The 14,144-nt window shown below is 42.6% G+C and overlaps 1 protein-coding gene and 1 long non-coding RNA gene across 10 annotated transcripts in view; one reads left to right on the forward strand and one right to left on the reverse strand.

Moving 5' to 3' along the window:
• The window catches only part of Limch1 (LIM and calponin homology domains 1), a 294,059-nt gene that overhangs the window by 258,999 nt on the left and 20,916 nt on the right, over positions 1–14,144 (reverse strand). The gene's annotated exons all lie outside the window — the stretch shown is intronic.
• On the forward strand, positions 4,458–13,554 carry LOC125364983. Its single transcript, XR_007213611.1, has 3 exons — positions 4,458–4,470; positions 9,712–9,715; positions 11,372–13,554. It is a non-coding gene; the product is annotated as an uncharacterized LOC125364983 (long non-coding RNA).

A 14,144-nucleotide genomic window follows, 5' to 3' on the forward strand; every position in this document is an offset into this window, starting at 1 on the left:
TTACCTAATAGTCAAGCTATTGCTGGTTATCACTGGATTTTCTGGTTTTCCTAAATGGCATATCATTCAAACATGAAATGTCATAATGGAAAGTCATCTTCATCTCTACCACTGGCGGCCTTAATCCACTTGGTACTTGGAACCCAGAGGAGCCCCATGAAATGATTTCTAGATGAGGATTTTCTAAGGAACTGGCCCAAAATTGAAAGCCAGGAACTTCAGCTGCTCATGAGGGATAAAGAGACCAAAGAAAAATCAGGTTGTGCATAGTCAAATGCGATTGCTGATAGATGATATTTTTTAAAAAATAAGTCAAGTCCTGGCATAATTTGATTTTAAAAAGCACACCATAGGGTGCTAGGAATAGTGGTCCGTGACTGTAATCACAACTCCGAGGGAGGCAGACGTGCAAGAATCCAAGACACCGAAGTATGAGGCTCTTTCTGAAAAGAATATTAAAGAATGAAGGGCTAAACTGCTGGATGCTGGTATCTCATGCCTATCCTCTTAGTTACTTAAGAGGCTGAGGTTTGAAGATCACCATTTGAAGCCAGCCCAGGCAGAAAAGTTCATGGAACTCTTATTGCCAATTAAGTACCCCCACTCAAAAAAAAAAAGCCAGAAGTGGAGCTCTGGCTCAAGTGGTAAAGTGCTAACCATTAAAAATACCCAGGGGGCTGCGGATATGGCCTAGTGGCAAGAGTGCTTGCCTTGTATACATGAAGCCCTGGGTTCGATTCCCCAGCACCACATATACAGAAAACGGCCAGAAGTGGTGCTGTGGCTCAAGTGGCAGAGTGCTAGCCTTGAGCAAAAAGAAGCCAGGGACAGTGCTTAGGCCCTGAGTTCAAGCCCCAGGACTGGCAAAAAAAAAAAAAAATACCCAGGGACAGTATCCAGGTGCTGAGTTCAAGCCTCAAGACCCATGTGCTCTCTCTCTCTCTCTCTCTCTCTCTCTCTCTCACACACACACACACACACACACACACACACACACACACAGAGCAAAAGCACATCATCAAATTCCAAGTGCATGGCCATATGTCCCTGACCATTGTCCAGTCTCTGATCTCAGAATCATAGTAGGTCAGGTCTGGAAAAGAACGTGAACAGGTGAACAGGAGAGTTCATGTCCAGCCCCAACCCAGCTATCTCTCTCCAGCTCCAACTATGGAGCTCAAAATATCACTGAAAAATGTACAAGACATGATAAGAGCCCAGGTTCCTACCATTATGGTACTAGCCCAGCAAAAGGCAACAGTGCTGCAAATATTTCCTGTCTATTTTGTTTCTAGGAACTCTTTTTAAATGGCACACCAGAAAGTAAGTGTATATTTAATATAATATATATGCAAATGTGATTGTCATTTTTCCCCATTCATATCTAAAGCTTTGGCTTCCCTAGTAAGAGGCAGTCAATTCATGAGAGCTATCATTCCTGGCTTGGACCATGATGGGGAGGGAGATGGTTGTACAACCGTTACCTTTTCCTCCAGCCATAAACTTGCCTTTCTCATTCCTGTGGAATGTTCTCCCCAGGCTCAGTCAACCTTCCAAAGGCCCCTGAGGTAAAAGTCAGGCTTCTGATGACGTCACTACAGATGTTCTAGATAATTTACCAAATAAAATGAAGGTAATCATCTAAAAGAGCCTCCATAAAACACACCCAATTCTGAAAGTCAACTTTTCAGAACTATAAATCAAGTCATGTTCTTTGCCCTGAGTCAGAACAGGCCTATAAAGTAGCTTTTAAAATGTCAGTTAATTATGTTTCCTCAAGGATTTGATCCCAGAGGAATTTAGTTCACCACCCTTTTCAAAGGAAGACACTAAAATTATTAAGGAGAAAGAGAGCTGATGGATAGAGGCTTCATTACATCAGAAAGTATTCTGTAAGGAAAAAAAATCTCAGGAATAGTTTATACAAGAAAAACAAGTCAAGACAAACAAACTAGAACATTCTACACACAAACCCTTGTCACAGTCTCTAGTCTCATCTCGTCTCAAAGTTCCATACTGTTAAAGAATGGCAGTTTTGTTATTAGCATTGAATCCCAAGTCCAACTCCCATTGTCACTGAAAAATCAACTCCACTTTCCAAGCCTTTATTGACCAGCTGCCATATGCAAAACATTGTGTGAGCCCTGCAGGGGAAGGCCTCAGTTCTCAGAAAATAAAGTCACAGAACCATATGCCAAGCCAGACCAATGCTAATATTACACACTTAATAGTTCAATATAAGAAGGGAGGAAGGAAAGAATGAAGAGTCAAGATACCCTGAGATCTTATAGTTTGCCATTTATCTCCAAATTAATAGGAGTGTGTGTGTGTGTGTGTGTGTGTGTGTGTGTGTGTGTGTGTGTGTGTGTGTGTCCTAAGGCTTGAACTCAGGGCCTGGGTGCTGTCCCTAAGCTTTTTTGCTTAAGGATAGCACTCTACCACTTGAGCCACAGCTCCACTTTTGACTCTCTCTCTCTCTCTCTCTCTCTCTCTCTCTCTCTCTCTCTCTCTCTCTCTCTCTCTGTGTGTGTGTGTGTGTGTGGTTTAATTGGAGATACAAATCTCATGGACTTTTTCCTGTCCAGGCTGGCTTTGAACTGAGATCCTCACATCTTAGCCTCCCAAGTATCTAGAATTACAGGCCTGAGCCACCAGGATTCAGAGTAACTATAATGTTTTAAAAGAACATACTCAGAGGAGCAAAGGGTGAAGTAACTGACTTTGTGCCCATCCTAACTGATAGAAATTAACAGTCACTGATTTCTGCCTTTCTTTTTAGACAAGTGGAAGGCTGCAAGTAAGATATCTTTGTTTTAATGAATTGATCTCTCCTTACTTCCAAGTCTCTATACTTTTATGATCCCTCCCCCTTTATACTCTCTACTTTCATAGGTTTTGTTCCAACGGTCCTAATACAGAATAAATAAAATAAGAAATATGTCTGTGTTGTTTGAATAGCCTGCTTTTCAGAATAAATGATAGACTGGTTTGCACAAAGCAAAGCCTATTGCAAAGTCAATTATTTTGCATGAAAATCTCCTTACTTTTTAATACCTCCTGTTTTTGCCTTCCCATTTAAGGAAGCCTGAAGACAAAAAGACAAAATGTTATTTATCTCTCTGCAGAGTTTAAATAACACCTCACACAGCAAATGGCAATGGGAACACTGTAAATGTTAATTAGCTGAAATCTTTTCTTAGAATTCTTTTTCTATGTTTCTAGGTGCCACAACACCAACAAGTTCCTATCTTTTGCCAAAATTACAAAGGAAGAGTCATCATGCTAGACACAAGCTCATTGTCGGATTTAGAGATGAAGAGCTAGAAAGATGGACATTTTTAGGCCCTTGTCAATGTCTGAGTACAAAGCAAGATTTGGCCTAGGGGGGGTCTTGGAAAGAGAGTTCTCAGTTAGCTCTCCATCTTTCACAAGATTTCCAGAGAGAGCAATGTATACTTAGAAATTAATTATCAGAGGCAAAGGGGCTGGTAGCTTTCTGTAGGCTCAGCAATCAGAGACAAATAGAATCTGTGCAGAGCTGGGGCCTCTTAAGATTTCTGCACAGGACCAGCTCTTCACCGTTCCCAGGGCATCAGCCAAACTGTTCACGACACCTGCTCACTTCTCACTCGGGAGGTGAAGTTCTTCTCTAAGTCTTTCTAAGAACCAAAAGCTTTGGACACAGCACCAAAAAACAAACAAATAAACAAAAAACACCCTTAATGTCTGGAAACTGTAACAGGAAAACTATACACTAAAGATTTTGAAAAGCAAAACCAGGCCTAAGAACAGACAAGTTGAGATATAGCCACCAATTAGTATTTTAATGGAATACTATTTTTCCCAAAGTCATAAGCAAAAGTAAGTCAGGAACAGTGGTGCGTGTCTTTAGTGTCAGCTACTCAGGAGCAGAGGCAGGAAGATTGCCAGCCTGGGCAACACAGCAAGATTCCTGTCAAAAGAAGAAGGAAGGGGGCTGGGGATATAGCCTAGTGGCAAGAGTGCCTGCCTCGGATACACGAGGCCCTAGGTTCGATTCCCCAGCACCACATATACAGAAAACGGCCAGAAGCGGCGCTGTGGCTCAAGTGGCAGAGCGCTAGCCTTGAGCGGGAAGAAGCCAGGGACAGTGCTCAGGCTCTGAGTCCAAGGCCCAGGACTGGCCAAAAAAAAAAAAAAAGAAGAAGTAAGGGAGGGAAGGGAGGGAGGGAGGGAGGGAGGGAGGGAGGGAGGGAGGGAGGGAGGGAGGGAAGAGAGAGAAGGGGAGGGATAATTATTGACTTCTATTCCAACTGATAAGAAAAACCAACTGGAAAAGTATAAAAGAGTTTATATACTAGTTCAAAATATCAAAGTACAGTACTCCAAAATGTAAAGCAAATTATTAAGCTTTATTTGCTTTGCAAATAAACTTAACATAAGATGCCCAAGAACCATACCATGTGAACCATTTCATGTTTTGCATGTTTTGTTTTTTTTTTAGAGAAACTAGTTTCGAATGGTGCCCTCACAAGCACAACTCTAGCATTCCCAATTCATACCTGGAAACCAACCCTGTCTTTAAATGTGCTTGCAGTTTGCTTTCTCAGAAGTCCAACAGTCTATGTCCAAAGGGGAAAACAAATGCAACTGTTCCCTTAAGCTGACAAACTTGGTCTGTCTACACAGGTTGTAATGAAGAATCATACCAGGTCTGAATGGCTCCTCTGATATGGACTCTGCACACCACGTGCAAATTCCAGCCTAAATTGCAAGGTCTGGGCTTCCTCCAGCCCCAAAAGATGCTCAATGAATCACCTGCTCAGCCTGACATCCTCCACAATTACAGACCCCAGAGAGCTATTTAGGTGCTCCCTGGCATAGAGCTGCAGAGCAACACGGAAGTGACTCACAAGGCCGATCCTCGACTTAAAGGTCCTGAAACACCTACAATCCCAGATCAAGAATAGCAGCCATTCCCTGGACATTCATACCTCTCCTGCCTCCTCCTCCCCAGATTTTAACTCCCAACACACGAATCCCAACTGCACAGCTCTCTACCTTGAAGAAGAGAAGTATAATAGAGATTTCCAGATTATGGTCAGGCAACAACAGGCCTTTATTCTCTAACTCCTATATGAAATTTAAGAAATTCACAGGATCCAAGCAAATGAATATTTCACTCTTGGTTCATAGTATAATAAAAAAAAAAGTCCTTTTCATTGGAAGCATTTAAATGTAACCCAAGAACCAAATGTCTGATTCTATCAGCAGACCTCAACCAGAGACCTATTGAAATGCTCAACCCCAACCCGAGCAAGACTGGATGATCTTCTCCTATGAGGAGGCAGGGCTCCACAGCAAACTGTCAACAGGACAGAAGACAGAACCAATGGAAATGGAAGAAAGTTCTTCACACTGTTACTTTAAAACTCCAAGAACTAAGCTGGCATAGAAAAACAATTCAATCCCAAAAGCGGGAATGAAAGCTGCCCTCAGCTACAGTTTCTGCCTCCATCCACAGGCTTCAGACTCACAGATAGTTTATGTTATTCTAAAACTATTGTTATTGTCCCAGCTGACATAGTCAAAATGGCTCTGAGACCAGTTATTGAAAAGAGTCCTTCACACATGCTATTTCCTGTCTGTGATGGTTTTGTCCAGATTCGGCTTGGCTCATTTCCTACATAGTCCTGTGTCTTCATTAAAATCCCCTGCTCCAGGTCTGGGAATGTGGCTTAGCAGTAGAGTGCTTGCCTAGCATGCACAAAACTCTGGGTTCAATTCCTGAGCACCACATTAACAGAAAAAGCTGGAAGTGGTGCTGTGGCTCCAAGGTAGAGTGCTAGCCTTGAGCAAAAAGAAGCTAGGGACAGTGCTCAGGCCCTGAGTCCAAGCCCCAGGACTGGTGAAAAATAAAATCACCTGCCCAGTGAGGACATTTTTCTTTTGGGGGGGATCTCCAATGTTAGTTTTACCAACACTCCAATATTACTCTTCCTTTCCTTCTTTATTTTTCCATAGCATTTAGCACTAACATAGTATGTATGTATCCTGCATATGTCTCTGTTATCTCCTTTACTAGACTATAAGCTAAATGAGGACAGAGATGTTCTTACTATTTTGCTTAATGGTCAACTCCCAGCCCCAGAAAACCCCATGCTCAATATCTATGGGTTAGACAGAAATCTGTTCTAATGCTAGAAAAAAACAGATGTGTGACTCTCCTTTCAGGGCGACACAAGATGATTTCAGAAGCACTTTTTCCTTTTTATGGACTCACTTCAGATTTAAAAAGGAATGGCAGAGAATTCTCCAAGCTGCTTCCCCTATACCTTCATCTAGCTTTCTCTCAAGTTAGCTTTGTATAAGGAGCCAGGAACTCACGGGAGACTGAGATCTAAAGATCAAGGTAAGGGGGCTGGGGATATAGCCTAGTGGCAAGAGTGCCTGCCTCGGATCCACGAGGCCCTAGGTTCGATTCCCCAGCACCACATATACAGAAAACGGCCAGAAGCGGCGCTGTGGCTCAAGTGGCAGAGTGCTAGCCTTGAGCGGGAAGAAGCCAGGGACGGTGCTCAGGCCCTGAGTCCAAGGCCCAGGACTGGCCAAAAAAAAAAATAAAATAAATAAAGATCAAGGTAAGAAACTAGCCCAAGCAAAAAAGTCTGTGATACTCTTATCTCCAATTAACTACCAGAATGCCAGAAGGCAAGCTGTTCAGAGTACCAGCCTTGGGGGGTCAGGGAGGAAGGACCTCTGGGACAATGCCCAAGCCTTGAGTTCAAGCCCCAGTACTGGCACAATCAAACAACCAATTAACAAAACTAACATTTATCAAAAGTAAGAAATTGGCCTTTCTACAGAAAAGAGTCCGCAGACCTGAGTAGTCAAGATCTGTGAGCAAACTGCAGAATTCACAGTGGCCATCCAGCTGTTTGGCCAAAAGGGTGGCAACAAAATTCAATACAGCTTTAGTGGGGTGAAATGACAGGGCCCTGGATCCTGGGGGTAGGAGTGGGGGTGCCAGGCTCTATTGTCACAGGTCATTTCCCATTTTGTCTTTCTTAGGTGGTGCTAGCTGTGGCCATTCATCATGTAAACTAAACTTCTGTTCCCTACTTCCTCACCACCAAAAAATAACATGGGTACAATACTATTAACTAAATGAAAAAGCTCATTTGGATTTCCGGGGTTTCCAGTAATGCTTATATTGAGTTTAATCATAAGCCCTCAGTCTCTGCCAGTCTGTGACAGCTTCCTGGTCCTTGCTTTTAATGATCTTGACATTCTCAGAGGAGACTTGGCTGGAGATTTTGTAAAACATACATTCATTTAGGCTTGTCCAGCACTTTCTCATAACTAATCTGGGGTACTGATTTGGAAGAAGAATATCAAAGTACTGGTCATGAGGCCAATGAGATCCATGTGACTTTTGATGGGTACGATTAAGCTAGAATAGTTGAGAAGGGTGGTGTGTATCTGCCAGCTTTCTTGGCCACAAAGCTAAGCTTTTTCCCTTCCTGTGGTCTAGTTAAGAAGTGTGTCACTGTGTCAGCCCATACTCGCTACTTTTAACTACACATGGTGTCTGCTTGGGTTCTGACTTTAGTATTTAGAGGCGGGGTAGAGGTTCCTCCACTTTAATTCAGTCATCAAGAGGAAAAGCGTCAGGTATGGGTGGCCCACATCTGAAATCCTAGCTACTCAGGAGGCTGAGATCTGAGGGTCAATGTTCAAAGCCAGCCAGGGAAGAAAAGTCCAGGAGAATTCTTCTCTTCAATTAACCACTAAAAAGCCAGAATAGAGACATGGCTCAAATAGTAGAACAGCAGCCTTGAGCAAAAAAAAAAAAAAAAGCTAAAGGACGCAAGTAGGCCCTAAATTCAAGCAATAGTACTGCTACAGTATATAGGGAAGAGAAGAGGTATATAAAATGTAGCTGATGTTTTGGAAACTGCCATCAATCAGTTACATTATTACTTTCGTGGTCTCAATCAATGAGCAATTTTCTTTTTCAAAGCAAGAGCCTATCAATGAAAAAAAAAAAAAAGTAGAGCACTTGAGGATTAAAATATTCTTCTGATATAGCAGGACAAATGGGGGAATGAGTTGAATCCAGGAATAATCCCCCATTCAGTATCCCTGGCAACAATCCCAGCATTCCTTGATTGTTACCTTTGTTCTATTAATTGCCTTTAACCAATAGTATTTATTTTATGGTATTACCGACAGGAAACAAAATGTGCAGCCAAGATTGCTAATCGTTCCCTAGAATAGAACCCTTCGTTTGTAGCTTAGGCACATAGCCACGTAGAGAAAGGACCACATCCAGCCATCCTTCCAGCTACGCATATTGATTACCTTCTTTTACAAACTACAACAATAAATTTGAATTTCATCACAGGATTCAGGTATAATGCCCACTTTAGTGTGTATGTGTGTGTGTGAAAAAGAGTATATATGTGTAAAACAAAGAAAACAATATCCAATTCATCTCCTTACAAAGCAACATGACAAAACCTGCTCCTGAGTTTAAGTCAGTTCAGAAGCTCCATTCTTGTATATTAGTTAACTTTCCACTGGGTACCAATAGCTCACACCTGTAATCCTAGCTACTCAGGAGGCTGAGATCTGAGGATTGAGGTTTAAAGCCTGCCTGACCAGGAGAGTTTGTGTGACTCTTATTTCTTTTCTTTTCTTTTTTTTTTTTTTTTTTTTTTTTTTTTTTTTTGGCCAGTCCTGGGGCTTGGACTCAGGGCCTGAGCACTGTCCCTGGTTTCTTTTTGCTCAAGGCTAGCACTCTGCCACTTGAGCCACAGCACCATTCTGAGCCACTTCTGGCCATTTTCTGTATATGTGGTGCTGGGGAATTGAACCCAGAGCCTCATGTAGACGAGGCAAGCACTCTTGCCACTAGGCCATATCCCCAGCCCTGACTCTTATTTCTAATTATTAATCAAGATCCAGGAGTGGCTCAAGTGGTAGTATGATAGACTTGAGAAAAAAAACAATTCAGGAACAGGGCCCAGGCCTTGAGTTCAAGCTCCAGGACCAACACCACACACACACACACACACACACACACACACACACACACACACACACACACATTAACTTTCCTAAATGTTGCTGGCCAAAGTAGTCCTGTCAATTAGCAACAGTATGTCACATGATATCACATGGTCGAGTACATTGGCTTTCAATGTATTCCCTCCCATTTGTAGTCATTCCATTTCAACTCATTCACAACTAATTAATCATCAAAGAACGACCAGAAGTAATTGCTTTGCTAATCTTTTTACAAACATCTCCACTTCAGAAAAAGTCACAGCCAATAAAGCATTCCTCAGAGATGCTTCATTAATCAAAGCTAACAATTAGTACTCACTATATTTTGGACATTTCTTTTTATGTTTATATATTAACCTGTACTTTCCTCAAAACAACCCTTGGAGGAAGAGGTTATCACACGCATTGCATAGATGAAGAAACTGAGTGGCTCACACCACTAGCTATGCAGAAGACTGAGCTCTGGAGGATTAAGGTTCAAAGCCAGCCCTGGCAGAAGAGTCTGCAACATTTCATCTCCAATTAGCCATCAAAAGCTGGACTGGAGGCATGGTTCAACGTGATAGAGCAAGAAAGAAGAAAGCCGAATGACAGTGTGAGGCCCTGAGTTCAAGACCTAGTACTATCCAAGAAAAAAAAAAAAAAAGGAAACAAGTTTAGTGAAGTTAAGTTACTTTCTCAAGCTACTTTGATCATAGCTGGGATTCCAACATAATCAGTGGCCTATCTGCCTGAAGAGCTCCATCTCCCCTCTGTGCAAATGTATACAGTTGTGCCTGCACATCTGCTGCTGCTTCTCCAAGAGGCCCCAAGTCACAGCAGAGCAGCTTTGTCAGGATCAGAGGTTGCATTCTACTTGGCCAACTTGGTACTGCCACTCACTAAACGCCATATTGACAAGTGGCTTCCTGACCAGTTTCTCCAGAAATGTTCCATGTCTTCCTTTGAGTTCATCAGTATGCCATATTCATTGATTATGTATTTTTTGACATCTACTTCCTCTCTCTCAGAATCATTCTAACCACATTCAGTCTGGTCATCATTATTATAGTAGTAAAGGTGCCAAAAATTGGGTAATTGGCTCTGAGGACTTCCCCCAACAACCCTTGCAGCTCTCCATTCATCCTGGTATTTGCTGCATTACAAGAAAATGTCTTCAAGTTGTTTGTTTAGAAGCACCAGTATGTCAACCAGCTCTTTATAGCTTCATAAAATGAGCTACACAGGGGACCAAAGCTACTCCTTCTTGAGCTCACTTCCTGGAAGCCAGATACACAATCTGCATTGCTGTCTTATATCTCATTACCCAGTTTGAATGGTTTCCTCTTCAAACAAAAAACAACCTAAGGGCTTTCTACTGAGTTGCTTTGATGATTCTTTGCTTTCCTTTCTCACATATTTTTAGTGAGATGTGTCAGGCTCCCTGACAAATATGAACACTTTTAAGGGTAAACATCCCTCTCATACTCATTACCGACAAAATTACTTTGTTAAAAATATTTTATTGTCACAGACATTTAGGGAAAACCATGACAATGATCTCTGAGTTAGTCAAACTATCAGGGAAAAAATATGAATGATCAATTTAATCCACATTGGTGTTCACATAACAAATACTCTCACTCTAAAATAGCTTTCATGTGGGCATCAGAAGTCTATTCCTGTACAATCCTACTCAGGAGACTGAGATCTGAGAATCAAGGTTCAAAGCCACCCATGAGACTCTTACTGCCAATTAACTGCCAAAAGTCTACAAATGGTGCTGTGACTCAATGAGGTAGAGCACAAAAGCTCAGGGACAGTGCCCAGGCCCTCAGATTCAGGCCCTCAGATGGAGCTACAAGAATTAATTAATTAATTAACTAATTAATTGATTAATTAAATGGCCTTAAGAGGGGACTCACTTTTTCACTTCAATTTCTTCCTAAGAAGTCTAAGCTGAAACCCAGTGGAATAGCAACAGATGTTCAATGCACCTATGCAGATAAGAATTCTTCCCTGGCCTGCTTATCACTAGCAGATGAAGGAAGTGAATTCATTAAGGAAATAAAAGCCTGCCCAAGTGGAAGAGAGCCAGGTTGCATAGTTACCTAATAGCTCAGAGTACAAGTGGATTTTCCCAATTCTAAAAGGACAATGAGATGTCAAAGGCATTGAAATTTTAAATAAACAACTTGAAAACACCATGAGAGAGAGAGAGAGAGAACTCATCCAATTTTGCTCATCCAAAGTTATGGCTGCCTCCTATTAGTTCTACGCCCAGGAATAAAGTTTTGCATTATCTTTGTCCTAAATTCCTAGATCTGTCCTTTTTTCTGAGAGCTCTGCCACATTCTCAAGCTTATAAAGTTAAGGAGGAATTCCAATTTGAATCAGTTGTCAAACACCTGTTGGTGTTTTGAATGGACATGAAAGACAGCAGTGGACTTTGGGAATAATCAGCAAAGGAGCATCAAGCTGAGTCCATCTGCACCCACAATTGTACATCACAAAACTAGACTCAGCCTGTTCTTGCTTTGCTTAGCAACAGTCACAAGCTGTGTGTTCAATTCACTTCACTGAGCCCTGTACATCAGCATACCCTTCCCTAAGCCACTGCCCACACTCCCCTGTTTACAATGCACCAAGTGCTGAAGATCTGCCTTACCCAGAAAGCAGTTCCTGAGGTAGGGCCCCCACTCAGCCCCCCTCCTCCCCACAGCCTGACTCCTGCCCCAGTGCTCCCCTGCCTCCACTCCCACCGGGCTCTCTGCTGAACTTCTGTAGCCAAAACAAAAGACCACTTCTCAGATTGGCAGCACTCCACAGCTGTGTTTACCCCTTCTTTCTAGAAAACGTCTCTCATTTTAACTTTTGCCATTCTGACTTGTCTCCCACTTACTTGTCCATTGGCAAAAAGATGACCAGTTCCATGAAAAAAAAACAAGAACAATTACAAAACAAACTTAAGAGCCACATAAGCTCTTCCTTACGATATGGAAGAACTCACTGTTGCTGGAAAGATTTTTTTTAGTGCGCTGAACGAAGTAGAAGCTGACTAGAGAGAGAAGCACAGGAGAAGGGACATTTCAGACATGAGTGACAAACAGGCAAAGGCAGGATTGCCTGCCTAGGTGACAGAGTTGTAGCAATTTCACATCCAAATGTGTCCTGCAGCCATCCTCTTCCTTCCAAACTATGGGTCCTTTTCCTAATTCAGCCCCTCAGAACAAACTCATTCTCCCCCTTCAGTTCCTCCTCCCTGCTGCTGTCCTGCTCCTCTGTCTTAAGTCAATACAAAGTGCATGAGCAGAACCACTGACCATGCCCTATGCCACACCGCACCCTGTGCCAGGATACCTGCAGTCACCATGGATCCAGAACCTGCCTAGCATTTCGGCTTTGTCTGTACCAAACACAAGCTCCCAATTTACCTACAAACATACAACTCACTAATGTCCAGTTCAACCTTCCTTTTTTTGCCTTGCACATTGTCCAGCTACCTGCCCCCCCCCACAAGCCACCACACACCTAACAGCATGCAGCACTGAGCAAGCAAAAATTGTTTATGCATCTGACTGGGGTCTGCAGCTGGCCAGTGCTGCTAATCTTGCTGGATATACTCATCAGACAGTAGCTTTCAACCACGGCAAGCTGCTCTCCCCAACCTCAAGGCATATGGTAATATCTAGAGATGTTTTTCTGGTTTTCACAACTGGAGCAGGGGAAGGTATTGTTGAGCTCTAGTGGGTAGATGTCAAGGATGGTCTCAACATTATAAAAGTGGACATCCCACACACAATGAAGACTCATCAAGTCCCAGAATAACAGTAGTGTTGATAGTGAACAACAATGCTGGAGGTGTTGGCTGGCTCTTGGTGGAACTGGAATGGCCACATCTGGAGTAAGTGGGCTCTAGGCCCGGTCTCTCATCTCCCAGCAGGCCTTCCAGAGGCTCTGATGAAACAGATGGCTGAGTCAAGCAGAATGACACAGCCTGACTTGGGACTGGGTATGCATTATCTTTGCTACAAGCCCTGCATAGATCCAAGGAAAAGGGAAATAGATTCCAGTTCTGTAGTGGGAAGAACTGAAGTCACTCAAGAGTTTCCAAAGAAAATAAAATACTCTGTATTCAAATTTGCTCAGGAATCTGGAATTTCAGATTGCTTGCTATAGTGCATCATAATACCCTGATTACTTTGTTCCATCATATGATCTAGGGATGACGGTGCTGGAAGAAAATATAATTCTCTTCCCTGGATGCACATTCCTTTACACGCCCCACAGAAGTCATCATTCACATGTGCTTTAAACCCTACACAGGCCAATAGCATCGCCCTGTGAGGCTTGCTTGCTTGTTATCTCATCTGCTGGGGCCGCTTGAGGAAACATGTACAACACAACAATGCCCAGTTCTTGATCCACATTGTATTCTTTTTTCATGTTTATTGTTAGTGTAAAGATGATATACTGAGGGGTTACAGTTACATAAGTCAGATAAACAGTATGTTTCTTTTGGGACAATATTAGCCCTTCCCTCCCTCTCTCCCTGTTTTTCCCTCCCACAGTTGCACAGCTCATTTTCAACATAGTACCTAGTACATATCACTGTTGCACTTGCTCACTCTTTGTCCCACATTGTTTTAGGTCAAAAGCTTCCAGGAGATTGCAGTGTGCGACTAGAGTTGGAAAGAGCTGAGTCAGAAAACTCCACCTTCAGAGAGACAATGACCATGTATCTATTTTAAAAATAAAACTCAAATCTCTATAAGACTGACAAAAGCAAAATCTTTTTATGGAGTTACAAGGGTTTGAACAACTCCACACCTGGTGCTTGCTCAGCTTGCCTGCTCACGGCTGGTGCTCTACCACTTGAGCCATGGCTCCAGCCCAGCTTTGTGCTGGCTATTTCCGGGATGGAGTATAGGGACTTTTCTGGCCAGGTTGTCTGCAAACCATGATCCTCCAACTCTCAGCCTCCCCAGTAGCCAGGATTTATAGGTTCAAGCCACTGGTACCCAGCCTAAGCTAAGCAAAATTTTGCTTATTATGAGACTCACATTTATCATAAACATTGTTTACCATCAGTGATTACCTGTATCAAGGAAAAT

Source organism: Perognathus longimembris, chromosome 16 (genome assembly GCF_023159225.1).
Source record: "Perognathus longimembris pacificus isolate PPM17 chromosome 16, ASM2315922v1, whole genome shotgun sequence".
NCBI classification, from domain to species: Eukaryota; Metazoa; Chordata; class Mammalia; order Rodentia; family Heteromyidae; genus Perognathus; species Perognathus longimembris.